A 14,022-nucleotide genomic window follows, 5' to 3' on the forward strand; every position below is an offset into this window, starting at 1 on the left:
TCCGCATTCTCTTAATAATGTTAATGTAATTAAGCTGCATTTGATCTTCCAGATTTTTTGAAATAAAATTATTCTGAACCAAATTCTCACAAGAATCGAGAAAATCAGTCTTCAATGCGTTTAAACCTAACAAGACCTTATTCTTGTACAGTAAGTTCTTGGCAACAACAACAAAAACAAAACTACATGAAATACAACTGCTATTTCAGTGCAGCAGTATTCGCTACTCAGAGATCTGGTCCTCTCCCTTTATCTCTGATTTCTTATCGTCTACTGCCCACTGGCATCTCCACTTTGAAGTCTAATGGGCATATCAAACTTATCAGGTCCAAAGTGACCCCCTGAACCTGTCCACAATGCAACCCTACTCTTTGTCTCATCTTCTCCATACCCATAAAAATGGCAGTACCATCCTTCTTCTAGTCATTCAGGTCAACCATAAGGTAAGCTTTGAAACCTCTCTTTTCTTTCACACTATATGTTCAATCCATCAGTACATCTTACTAGCTCTGTCTTCTAAATATGTCCAGAATCCAACCATTTCTCACTACCCCCAACTAATCGTGGCCTAATGTAGGTAATATTTTCTCCCACTTGAGTTATCAGAATTGCCTTGTAACTAACTGGTCTCTCTACTTCAGCCCATGCCTCCCCATACCGCACCCCCCCCCAACAGGGTGTCACTTTTAAGTCTGGAAAATCATATTGGCTTCTGCTCAAAGTCCTTCATCTCACCCAAAATAAAAGGCAAGGTTCTCAAAGTGATGCATACAAAGCCCCTCTATCTGCTTGTTCCCTTGTTCCCCTGTGTCTTTAATCTCTTACCACTCTGCCAATTGTTCACACCCTGCCCACCACCAAAGGGGCTTTGTATTTACTCTTCCTTCCGTATGGAATGCTCTTTCAACAATTATCATCAAAGCTCCCTCCATCAACCCCTAATCAACAAAGTCTTTCCTAGTGACCTTATTTTAAAACCAAATCCATTCCAGACCCTAACCTCTTCCTTCCCTCAAATCACCAATCTTCCTTCTCTGTTTCATTTTTGCCCCTCTATCATCTGACTCAACAGTCATTTTGCTTATCTAAACTATTTTATTTAAGTAAAAATAAAAAAATACAGCTTTCTGGGTTGTAGTAGTACTGGAGGACGGTATAGACAATGTTATATAAAAGTCAAAACATTATGCTAAGTGAAATAAGTCAAGCAGAGAAAAACAATTATCATATGGTTTCACTCATATGTGGAACATAATAGCATGGAGGACCATAGGGGAAGGGAGGGAAAACTGAACGGGAAGAAATCAGAGAGGGAAACAAACCATGAGAGACCCTGGATTCCAGGAAACTGAGAGTTACAGAAGGAAGGGGGGTGGGGGGATTGATTAGCCGGGTGATGGGTATTAAGGAGGGCACGTACTGCATGGAGCACTGGGTTTTATATGCAAACAATGAATCATGGAACACTACACCAAAAACTAATGATGTATTATATGGTGGCTAACTGAACATAATAAAAAAAATATTTAGCATCTATTTTTATGTGATGAAAATTACAATATTTATGATAAAGTAACACTACCCGCCATTTTAAAAAAATAAAAATAAAGTGATCCAGGGTTTTTTTGCATATTTTTATTAAAAAAAAGGTCAAAACTGGAATGTGCAGAAAATAGGATGTGGCTGATTTGTGGACCCATCTTTATTTTTGTCTTTAACTTTTTTAAAAAGAAGACTCCTGGAGTAGATTGGCATATTCTGTTAAAGACTTAAGTGATCCATTTTGTGTACACCGATGCTTCACAAGGGATGAGCTCAGGGACCATGACCCGTTGGCTGTGTGTATATATTTACAAAAACAAAACAAACCACACATTTGGATTTAAGATAGCCATCACAAACTAAAGACTGTGACTTATTTAGGTGCAATAACCTGATTCCCCAAGTTAGTTACAGTGGGTGTTATTGCTTTTGTGACAGGATTTATTCAGACTGCTGTACTCTTCATTTGATGTAACAAAATGCTATTAATCTAAATATTTGTATGTAAAGTATCTGTAGCTAGATTAAGTTAAAAAAATTTAAAAAAATAAACTATTTTACTCACATACCATACATTTGAATAATCTCTCTTAAATTGTCTGGTTCATCTCTACTAAAATATACTAGAATGTAAACTCCACTAGTGCAGAAATATTTGGTCTTATTTGTTCAGTGGTATATCCCCAGTGGTTAAAACAGTGCCTGGTACAAAGCTGTCACTCCACAAATATTTGTTGAATAAAATGACAAATTACATACAGATATGAAAATTCATAAGAGCAAATCAAGAATATCTGTTGGTATTGTTATTGTCTTTAATATATTTCACAATGTCATGTTTTCAAAAATGCATTCAATTAAAAATTTGAGAGTAAATAAGAGAATACCCAAGTGAGTTAATTTATTTATAACCAATATTGCATTCATCAGGCTAAATTTGTCACTGAAGCTACTAATCACAAATACTCATAAAAATATTATGAATTGTCTGTTTATATTTATTTTAATAATTTGCTCATAAAATTAATCAAGTGTCATTATTTGTCAACCTCCTACTTCAATCTTTGCCTTCTTAATAAATATCACTGGCATCAATCCAATAGCTTGGTCCTGAAACTTAAGTCATACTTGATCTGTCATTCCCTCTCAAACAATCCGTCAGCAAGCCTTGTTAATTAGAACTTCAAATTCTATTATGCATCTGCCCACAACTCTTACCACCACTATCATCATGCCAGACCAAGCCACTACCATTTCTCTTCTGGACAATGGCAGCAGTCTCTCCACTGGTCCCTGCACTCACATTAGTTCTGTCTTCCAACCCATTTTCCACACCACAGCATGACTATTTTTCTTACAGTACAGACTAGCTCCCAGCAGTCCACGGCTTCCACTGCTTGAAACCTTTCACTTTGCTTTTATAGTTGCTCTAGTTACTTTTTTAGACTTTCAGTGGCAAATATTTTCATACTGCCATACAGGACAAAGAGATCCTGCTGTATAATCTTTACCCAATTTCCCCAAAACTTAAGGTCTTACTTAGTCACAGTATAATTTTCAAATCAAGGACATTAACAATAATAGGATACTAGTAACTAACTGAATGCAGAGGCTATTGGTCTGCAACATAGGGGAAAGACTTCCTGGCCACCTAGTCTAAAGTAATTTCCTTGATTTGTTTTCACCACAGCATTTTATCACCACCTGATATTTTCCCATGTATGTATTTTGTTTATTGTCTATATTTCCATGCTAGAATTTGGGCACCACATGAAGTGGGACACTTTTTTCTTGTTCCTGACAATATCCTCAAAATTTCAAACTATGCATGCCCAATAGCAGGCCTTCAACAAATATCTATTGACTGTATAAATTAACCAAGGAATATTAAATCAAACTGAAGAATTATAAAACTGTTAATTCTATACTTTACAGTTTTCAATTCATCCCTATATATTTATTAATCTAATTTAGAATAATGGAAAAATTACTAATTTAAGGGTCAGATAAGCTTGATTTCATTTCCCAGCTCCCTCACCAACCACCAAGGTTTAAATCCTACTTAAGAGTTAGTTTTCTCATAAGGTATTCAAATTCAAAATCATCCAGCCAGTAAACATTAAAGCCAGTATTCAACCTATGTTTGACTGAAAAAGCACCAAGTTTTATAGCACCAAATTCAAATGTAAGCCCATGATGTCAGTAATTGTCTTTTTTATTACTTATATAATTACTAGTGCTACTATAGTATCTCCCACAGAAGAGACCCTCAATAATTAAATCTTAAAAAAAGGTAAACACTACTAATGAGTCATATGGTGTGTATCTATCATATGTGAGTTTGTATATTCCAGTTTCATTTATTAAAAAGGTATTATCCTTGAACATAAAATTCTATTTCAGTATTCTTATTAACAATGTTTTGTTATTAAATTCCATGCCATCCACATAGATTTATGTCTCTATATCATTCTTGAAAACAAAAACTTTAGTTAAATAACATCCTAGTCCTTGCAAAAATAATTAGCTTTGGTCAAAACACCTGCATTTAATTATTTTTATCAAATTTCAAGGTTTTTAAAATCTCCATATATAACATTCAGAAAGATCTAGGATGAAATACACATCTGATATCATGAGATTTTCATATTTTATTTATCATGAAATCAAAGGTTGAATTTGAATAAAATAAAAGGTCAAAAGAACAATAAGCCCCTCTCACTATGTATCATTCTCTGATGCAATTTTAAACTATCTTAATGAGAGTCTGTTACATTTTTATAATATTTTGTTCAAATTTTATCTGATATGCATAGAGTTATCAACTTTTGAAATTCCTGATATTCATGTTTTAGTGTTTAAAACTTAAACATTTTCTGGGAAGCTAGTTAAAAAGTATGAGAATTTCGTGCATGCTCTCAGACATAAACACATGCACACACACAGCAGAAATTATCTGGTTTTTATCTTGACATATGTTTCTATCTCTTTAAATGACTCCCCTAACAAATTCAAAAAGAAAACAGTTATATTTTGAACAGGATCATAGCCAAATGTAGGTTGATATAACAGCAAACCAACTATGTATTTCTGACTTCTATGAGTAAGACTCCATTATCAAATCATTTGTATATGAGAATATATGTGTCCACACACATTAGTTTAGCCATCTCTTTTTCCAAATTATAATTTGTATACCAAATTGTATGAGAAGTTAGAGCTATGAGTTTCACATTGCACTGGTATTCAGTGTTTAAAATCATGGAAGAAAAATTCCCTATTCCAAAGGTCTCCTAAGAGGTGATATGAAAAGAGTCCAAAATAAAACCATCCTACATAGGCATATCATCCCTATTTGGTGAGCCACACAAGAAAGTGCAGATCTGTATTCAGAACGGCAAATCTGTATTCAGAATGGCAAATCTGCACTTTCCTGGGTGGCTCACCAAATAGGGATGCAATGTGAAACTCATAGCTCTAACAAGCCAAGGAATGCTGAAGACTGCCATCAGACCACCAGAAGCAAGGGGAATGGCATGGAACAGATTCTCTCTCATAGCACTAAGAAGGAACCCACCCTACTGATAATCTTGATTTTGGACTTCTAGCCTCTAGAACTGCAAGAAAATGGGTTTCTGTTGTTTAAGCTGTGCAGTTTGTGATACTTTGTTATGGCAGCCCTAGCAAACTAATACAAGGGTTAAGAAGAATAAATAAAAGGAACTGTTTGAAAGGAAAAAAAAAAGAAATATTCAAAGGTCTGTCCTGGTCTCATATACCCTTGTAGTTGGTGGGCACTGCATATGGGAAGACCTCAATGGATGTTCACTGGCAGAGTGGCTGGCCTCAGAGTCCACCTATCTTGTTTCTCCTCTAGCAACTTCATGGCATGCATCATTAGTTTCACTCTTACACGTGGGTCAAAAGTGAGCAACAGGGGAAAAAGAGGGAAACTTAAGCTTGAGATAACAGGCTGAAAAGAAACAGTGAATACTTGCCTGTTTCACTGACATAGAGAACTATTTAGTATGTCAAAGGATTTTAGATTAATTCACATTTGATGTAGGTATCTCCTATCCAGATCTATGAAACTTTACTTACCAATGATATTATTCCTGATTTAGCTTTAAGAAACTTCTGAAATCTAATACAAGGTAAGCTTATTCCAGATATGATCTCAAAGGGAAGCTGGAGGATTTGGCTCAGAAATGGTACAGACTGAAACGAAGACTAATGAAGTTTCAATATAATGCCCAAAGCAGATTAAGGCTATGTCCACTCAGGAATGAAACAGCCGAGCATTTGGAGAGTAGGAGTGCTGACTTGGTGACTACCAGTCCATCTGACTTTTTGGAGAAAACAACTCTTTAAGATTTCTACCTTTGTTTAGTTGCTCTGGTGTAGGTTCAACACATTATAATTCAGAATATAAGGAACAATAATATCAGAAAAGAAATCTGCTTGTTACAAGAATTTACCCAATCACTGAGTGTCATGAAAATATTGGAAACTAGATGTGTTTTTTACCTGACAACCATTGTTTTTTGTCATAACTGTTTAACCGAAGTACCTACAAATGTTTCCTACCATAAACTATATTAGAATAAAGTTAAGCAACTCATTCATGACACATTTTAAGAAAATTTGTTTCACAAATGTAAATTTATTTTCCCAAAATATTTACTACACAAAGAAATGATGGACACTTCCAGAAGGAATAAACACTGACTATTCACTATTTTCTGTTCACATGGAAATCCTGATGAAAATACTTAAGAACAGAAATGATATTAGTTGTTTACACTGTGTCTTCATAGACATTTAGAATTTATAAAATTGCTTGATACAAAACTGAAATATCACAGTCAATACTCTACAGCAGGAATTTCATTGAACCTTATACATGTATCAGTATATCAGTACTGGTATAAATCATTTACGAAGACTATAAAGTTACCTTGGCATTGCATCCTGAACACAAATTAACACCTGACTTGGTTTTTCTGATTTGAAATTATGATTTTTTCAGTACGTTAAGATAGATTGTTCTTATATTAATAATTAAATAACATTTTGATATTTATTTTATGCCATTTGTGTTCTTAACAGAATAACAAAAGAATGATACTTCTGGATAATTTAAGAGCAATGAGTAGATAATGGACAGAATATAAAGAAAGTAAAAAAGCACATGGCTTCCATTACAGCTAATGAGACATGTACTGGCATAAAGCCATAGAAACAGTCCACAAAATCTTGGCCTTGCGACCAGTAATTCCACTGGCCACAATTCTGTGAACAATTGTGATGGCTCTATCTCAGTGCATCTTTCTTTCAGCTATAGAAGTCAGTGATAAAGCCCAAACAATGGTGAAACATGCCTTTATAAAAATTATCTCATAGTCTGAATAAAACCGGAAGCCAAAATCAAACCTAAAGCACATACACAGAAGATATAGTGTTTCACTGAGGTGAAAACTGTAACACAATACTTCCTGATGTCTTAGACAATTGGTGTTCCTGTATACACATTTTGAATGCCTTGTGAAACTTCCCTTCTTTTGTAACTGTTACGATGTGAAGCAATATTTATATACGCAGCTTAAGTTGACCAAAGCACTAATTAATAAATCTGAGATCCTATAACCATTTGTGCTGTAATAAATAATAATAGCTCTTTGAATTTTTAAAAGCACCTTCCGTATGAATTTATTTATATGCACTAACGCTTCAATATGAGCATGTGAAATACAGAGATCTGGCTTTTTGAGTCTGCATTCTTCAAGCGCAGACTAGTTAAAAATATAGCAAACCACAGGTGTTCTGGGACTTCACCCCCCAGGTCTACTGATCCCCAGTGCACTAGCAGCTCTTTCCACTAAACATCTAACAACGACAGATACACAGGTTATAGGTGAGAAATCTACCCTGAAGTGGCTGCAACTTCATGTATACTCCCATGCCCCCAAGCTGTGAAATTCTCCAGCCCTCTTGCAGGAGGTCCTGAAGGAGATATATGTGGGGGACAGAGAGAATGCCAGATGGCTGTTTGTGAGAAAATCTGGGACTGGGGCAGTCGGCCAAAAACAGTGGACTGAATAAAAAAGGATGATCACCAAGAATATACCCTCCCCAACCACCACAAATGAATGGAAGATGAATTCAGGGCTCTCTTTCTCACATACGTGAAAATCCTTCATGCAATTTTTCATTCATGTGTGCAACAAATAACACAAGAATTCTAAAAATTCAAAAGGATTTGTATTGTGCTCATTTATCTTACTATCATTTTCTTTTGCTTCATTGGAAAATAAAAGGCAGCCCATTGACAAGGAGAGTGTACGCAAACTTAAAAATAAAGTGTTTCAAAAATTTTTATCACCAGAAGCAGATGAGAATGCTTCAAGGAACCACTTTCTACTTGATTTGTAAGTAAGAGGGGTATTTACATTGTATTGACTGTTATTGTACGCCTTTATCACTTTTATTGTTTGCTGCAGTATAGCCCTGTGAAGGTCTGCCAAACCACTGCGGCTTGCTCAAAAGCAGGGTTGAATTTTAATTAAGCCAAGGCAAATAGACACAGAACAGTTGAACTTGATTAGACCACTTGTCCTGATGCACACACAGAGGGCATTCAGCACACTTATTCTAATAAGTGACAAAGTCAGTTCACATACTTGGTGAAATAATCAAGATAAAAACCATCATTTGTCAGCATACTCCTACATAAGACGTTTGCTTCTCTGTTTTAATACAATGAGCCACCAAGGAGAGCTGAAACAAAAGGTAGCCATTACGGATACATGTGCCATAGTTTCTTGATAACAATAATATTCTACATTCCCTGGGAAGAAGGGGTATATGAGTTTAGTAATTAGGATTCAACAGCATTGTTCAAATATAGAAATAAATACGTCTATGTGATTTTCTTTTCAAATATTTCAACCTGAGGAAAAAAAAAACCTTACCACAGCATTTAGCCCAGATAAGGGAACAGGTGGGATGTGAGAATTTCATGAATTTTTATTTTTGATACTTCAGGAAGAACAAAGCATCCAGGTTTCTGGCTTGAGCAGCAGAACTGTGCTAAAATGTGTTCCCACAGTTAACTTCTGAAATCAGCCAGAGAACTTCATGCAAGTAACCTCTGGAATATTCTCTAAAACAACTTTCCTATACACTTCCAGACTCTAAGCAAAAACCTCACCTTCCCTAAAGGTGGGGAAATGGTCATAGGCATTATTTCAAAATTAAATGTACAAAAAGATATTCTTTCTCTATATGTGTATATGGGGTGATGGAAAGAGAGATCCTAAAGTATCAATAAGCTATTATTTCTTAAGGTATCAGTGAAAATTCAAAGATAGGTCTAAAAGTTAAAACAGTACTTTGCATACACATCGAAGTATACTGTAAAGAGTAGCCCTTCCTTTGATAAATTCAAATCACTAAGTCTTTAATAGAATTTTGCACTTTACTTCCCAACATTCTAATATAATTGACTACACTTAATCCTAAGAAAATAATCCTCCCCTCGGGATTAGCAAAACAAAAATTTAGTCAATTCCTAAATATAAATGGATACCTTTTCTGTGCAGAAAAGCAAACTGGGTTTTAAAAAGAAAACAAAATCTCAAGGTCTTATCCTTGATAACAGCAAGTAAAAATTAGCATATTTCAGCTACTTCTTTGTCTGCCGCAATTTCACTCTTCATTTGTCTACATGAACGAAGGAAGAAATCAGTTTGGTGCGGATTCACCTAAAATTCCTGATAAATATACTTTTGAGTCATTGGCTAGAAAAAAACAGACTGTGAAACCAGATCATTCTGAATTTGAATCTTATCTATGCAACTTCCTAGCTACATTATGGATCAAGTTACTTAACTTCCACTTTATAGTTATAAAATGTGATGAAATAACATCTTGGGAACAAATATAAGAAATACTCCATTTGGGGCGCCTGGGTGGCTCAGTCGTTATGCATCTGCCTTCGGCTCAGGTCATGATCCCGGGGTCCTGGGATCGAGCCCCACATCGGGCTCCCTGCTCTGCGGGAAGCCTGCTTCTCCCTCTCCCACTCCCCCTGCTTGTGTTCCCTCTCTCGCTGTGTCTCTCTCTGTCCTATAAATAAATAAATAAAATCTTTAAAAAAAAAAAAAAGAAATATTCCATTTAATTTCCACACAACTGATTTTTTTTAGTTTGTTGTTGTGGAGAGGGAGGGGGAGGGGCAGAAAGAGAGACAGAAAGAGAATCTTAAGCAGGCTCCATGCCCAGCAGAGAGCCTGAAGCAGGGCTCGATCTCACAACCCTGACATCATGACCTGAGCCGAAATCAAGAGTCAGATGCTTAACCAAATGAGCCACCCAGGCGCCCCACCACATAATTAATTTTTAAATGATGTTTTTAATGTGCAAAAGTTGAATATACTCATATAATAGGAAACAGGTTTCCATTCCATGAGACCTAGCATATTTTCAAAAAATACTCAGATCTTAACTTTTAGGCACAATTCTGAGAATTTTGAAGTATTGCCATGTTGTACATGCTATTTTGATTTTGTTATTTTTATTCCCAATAGAGCATGCTATCTACCAGTTTATGTCTAACATGTTTAGATATACCTGGGGCTAATGCAATATGTATGATTTCCATGGATCTATCCTTCTTATCCATATCTGCCTTTCATTTTTCAATTTCTACTCATTTTCATGAAATAAATGAACAACTTTTTAAAAATGCAAATAACTGCACCACTAGTGCTCCTTAGGCAAAGAGGGAAATGTTACTCAAACTCAACTGTTGATTAGCATTCATCAACTTCATGGAATAACCTGAAGTCTTCATTTCACATCTGCTATTCAAAAGGTCAGACTGTGGTTTACAAAAGTCTATTTTTGGATGTTAATGTGTAATACAGAAGACAGATTATTCCAAAGTCAACTCTACAAAACATTAAGGAAAATTTCTGACATACACATTATTCTGCATTTTATGTAGGACTTAGTTTCTAATGACCATGCATTAGTATAACATCCATATCCTGCTACACTCTATCATTCAACCCCATTCAGTCCCCCATTACACAGATCACAACTGGTAATTTTATATTTATGTTACAGCTTTTGTTGTTTTCTCTCTCCTTCCTTTATAGCTTGTAGGCTATATGTGGGTATCATCTTTTTTATCAGCAATATATAAAAATTCTTTCAAAACAGTGACCAACACACATTCAAGGCTCAAAAGACATTTGTTGAATGAATCTCAAATGAATAAAACCTAACGTTTAAAGGATAAACCCTTAATTTAGGAAAGATGGAAGGAATCTGTTTTGCTTTATTTTAGTTTTCCTTCTGCTAATTAATTTCATTTACAAAGTAATTTTCTCATTGGTTTAAATTAAATCCAGTGTATATTTATTATTTAATTTTTCATCAGATCAAAGAGGTGGATGAGACCTTGAGAGATTATTCTTGCCTTGAGGTACTGCTACTATTCCAAGCATTCAGTACACATTAGCTTTTTCTTAAAACTCTGGAAGCCTCATGAAATTCAGACTAGAAATAATCTTGCCTACAGGATAGAAAAAAAGGTGATATCTACAAATGATCCCAATATATAACCAAAAGTTAGAATTTGCAAATATTTACTCTTATAGAAGATAGCAAATTATGAATTTAAGATTATAGTCTGCCCCATCCTCTCTCTGGGGATGAGGATTTTGTGCATAGTGTTCTTTACCAAGGGACTGTTGATATGTTGATTGAAATAATGGGCACAGAGGCAGAATTGGAAGGGTCTAGAGAAAAGGTAGAATGAGGGGGAGGACAGTGAAAGAGGGGAGGAATGAGTGTTACAAAAAAAGATCAGTTGTGGAGAGTGTTTAAAGTGGAACTAAGAAGGAAGCACTGAAGCATATGAGATCTTTAAAGAAGGAAAAGTCAAGAGGACCCTTAAATATTTTGGCCACTTACCCAAAAAATTAGTAAATATCAAAATCAGCCCTCAAAGTTTTTTGGATTTTTTGCTTGTTGTTAAAAGTAGGATTTGTGTTTCTTTTTTTTTTTAAGATTTTATTTATTTATTTATTTATTTGACAGAGAGAGAGAGACAGCGAGAGCAGGAACACAAGTAGGGGGAGTGGGAGAGGGAGAAGCAGGCTTCCCGCAGAGCCGGGAGCCTGATGCGGGGCTTAATCCCAGGACCCTGGGATCATGACCTGAGCCGAAGGCAGATGCTTAACGACTGAGCCACCCAGGCGCCCCAGGATTTCTGTTTCTTTGCAGTATGTCACTGGCCTGAGAATGACCACAAAGTGACCTGGCCTTGTGAGTACAATCTTTTATTATTATTATTATGTTACGTTAATCACCATACATTACATCATTAGCTTTTGATGTAGTGTTCCATGATTCATTGTTTGCGCATAACAGCCAGTGCTCCATTCAGTACATGCCCTCTTTAATACCCATCACCAGGCTAACCCATACCCCCACCTCCCTCCCCTCTAGAACCCTCAGTTTGTTTCTCAGAGTCCATAGTCTCCATGGTTCGTCTCCCCCTCCGATTTCCCCCCCTTCATTTTTCCCTTCCTACTATTTTCTTTTTTTTTTTTTTTTTTAACATATAATGTATTATTTGCTTCAGAGGTACAGGTCTGTGATTACAATCTTAAGGGTAGTTTAGAAGTCTCTCGAGTCTTACTGTTCTAATACGGTAGCCAATAGCCAAACATTAAATTAATCAAACTTAAAATTAAAAATTCAGTCTCAGGTCAGTTGCACTAATCTCATTTCAACTACTCAGTAGCTACATGTGGCTACTGACTTCCCTATTGGAAAGCAAAGATACAGCAAATTTCCATCATTGCAGAAAATTCTACTGGATGGCCCTGTTCTAGAACATTTTGGGGCATATATCACACATAGGCTATTCAAATGCTCTTGGTCTGATGAGTGGCATGAAGTACTCCAAGGAAAATATTTTATCATTATTTATTCTACTTTAAGTAGTAAATATAAAATATTAACAATGATGATGCATTTCAGTGTACTAAGGTCCAGAGATCTCAGAGTTGTTTCTACTTTTGTTGTTGAAATTTTTTATCAGACAGATTTTTGTGAGATAATTGCCTCCCTATATCACTTGGCTACATTACTCATTCAGGATTATATTTTTAATGTGTTAAATAATCTGAAGATTTAAATTTATAGTCAGGGGCACCTGGGTGGCTCAGCTGGTTTAGTCTCTGACTTTGGCTCAGGTCATGAACTCAGGGTCCTGCAATCGAGCTCCGTATCAGGCTCCCTGAAGCAGGGAGTCTGCTTGTCCCTCTGCCCCTCCCTCTGCTTGTACTCTGTCTCTCTCTCTCAAGTAACTAAATAAAATCTTAAAAAAAGTTATAGTCAAAGCTACCCAGTGGGTAAGAGAAATATCAAGAAAATAATTCTATTTTATGTCATGATTTTTTGTTCACATCAGAATAGTATATGGAAGGAAAACGCAGTGATTAAAATATAAAATAAACAGATGAACAAAAATGCCCTCAAAAGACAAACCCCAAGGTCAGTGTGAAATGGAAACTTCTAAATATGGCTGGGACAGGAGGAAGTACATTGCTCCTAGGCTAATGTTAATTCTTAGTAAATTCTATATCATGAGGGAAGAGAACCCAGGAAGACATGCTTTAGATTAGTGCCAGTGCAGGAGGAATGCCAATAGTAGAAAGGGGAGGTGGTGAGTATTTGGATAACTTTATTTTATATAAAGGAGAGGATGTTGCCAAGAGAGTTGGGAAAGAGTAAAGGATAAGAATCCCAAGGCCTCCTTTGAGTTGAGGACTCTGATATGTATGTAAGAAGGGAGAAAATTCCCACCTGAATAAGTAGGAGAAGGGCAATTAGAGATATTTTAGTCTGAGGGGCACCTGGGTGGCTCAGTCGGTTGAGCATCTGCCTTTGGCTCAGTTCGTGATCTTGGGGTCCTTGGATCGAGCCCCACATCAGGCTCCCTGCTCAGTGGGGATTCTCCTTCTCCCTCTCCCTCGGCCTCTGCCTGCTCCCCACCACTCGTGTGTGTCTGTTTGTGTGTGTGTGTGTTCTCTCTCACTCCCAAAATAAATAAATGAAATCTTGAAAGAAAAAGGATATATTTTAGTCTGAGAGCTACCCTGGCTGTCCAAGTAATTTAAATAATTCTAAGGTGGGCAGGAAGATGAAAGTTATGGCAAAGTAAATAATATCAAGGATTCATCTAAACAAATGATATGCATATTTATTTCATATATGGAGAAGATACTTAAAATATTTGAAACAGGGGCGCCTGGGTGGCTCAGTCGTTAAGCGTCTGCCTTCGGCTCAGGTCATGATCCCGGGGTCCTGGGATCGAGCCCCATATCGGGCTCCCTGCTCGGCAGGAGGCCTGCTTCTCTCTCTCCCACTTACCCTGCTTGTGTTCTCTCTCTGGCTGTCTCT

At 36.3% G+C, this 14,022-nt stretch overlaps 1 protein-coding gene across 2 annotated transcripts in view; it reads right to left on the minus strand.

The window, feature by feature from the left end:
• Window positions 1-14,022, minus strand: part of IL1RAPL1 (interleukin 1 receptor accessory protein like 1) — a 1,364,983-nt gene that overhangs the window by 956,752 nt on the left and 394,209 nt on the right. The window lies entirely within an intron of this gene.

This window comes from Halichoerus grypus, chromosome X (assembly GCF_964656455.1).
Source record: "Halichoerus grypus chromosome X, mHalGry1.hap1.1, whole genome shotgun sequence".
Taxonomy (NCBI): domain Eukaryota; kingdom Metazoa; phylum Chordata; class Mammalia; order Carnivora; family Phocidae; genus Halichoerus; species Halichoerus grypus.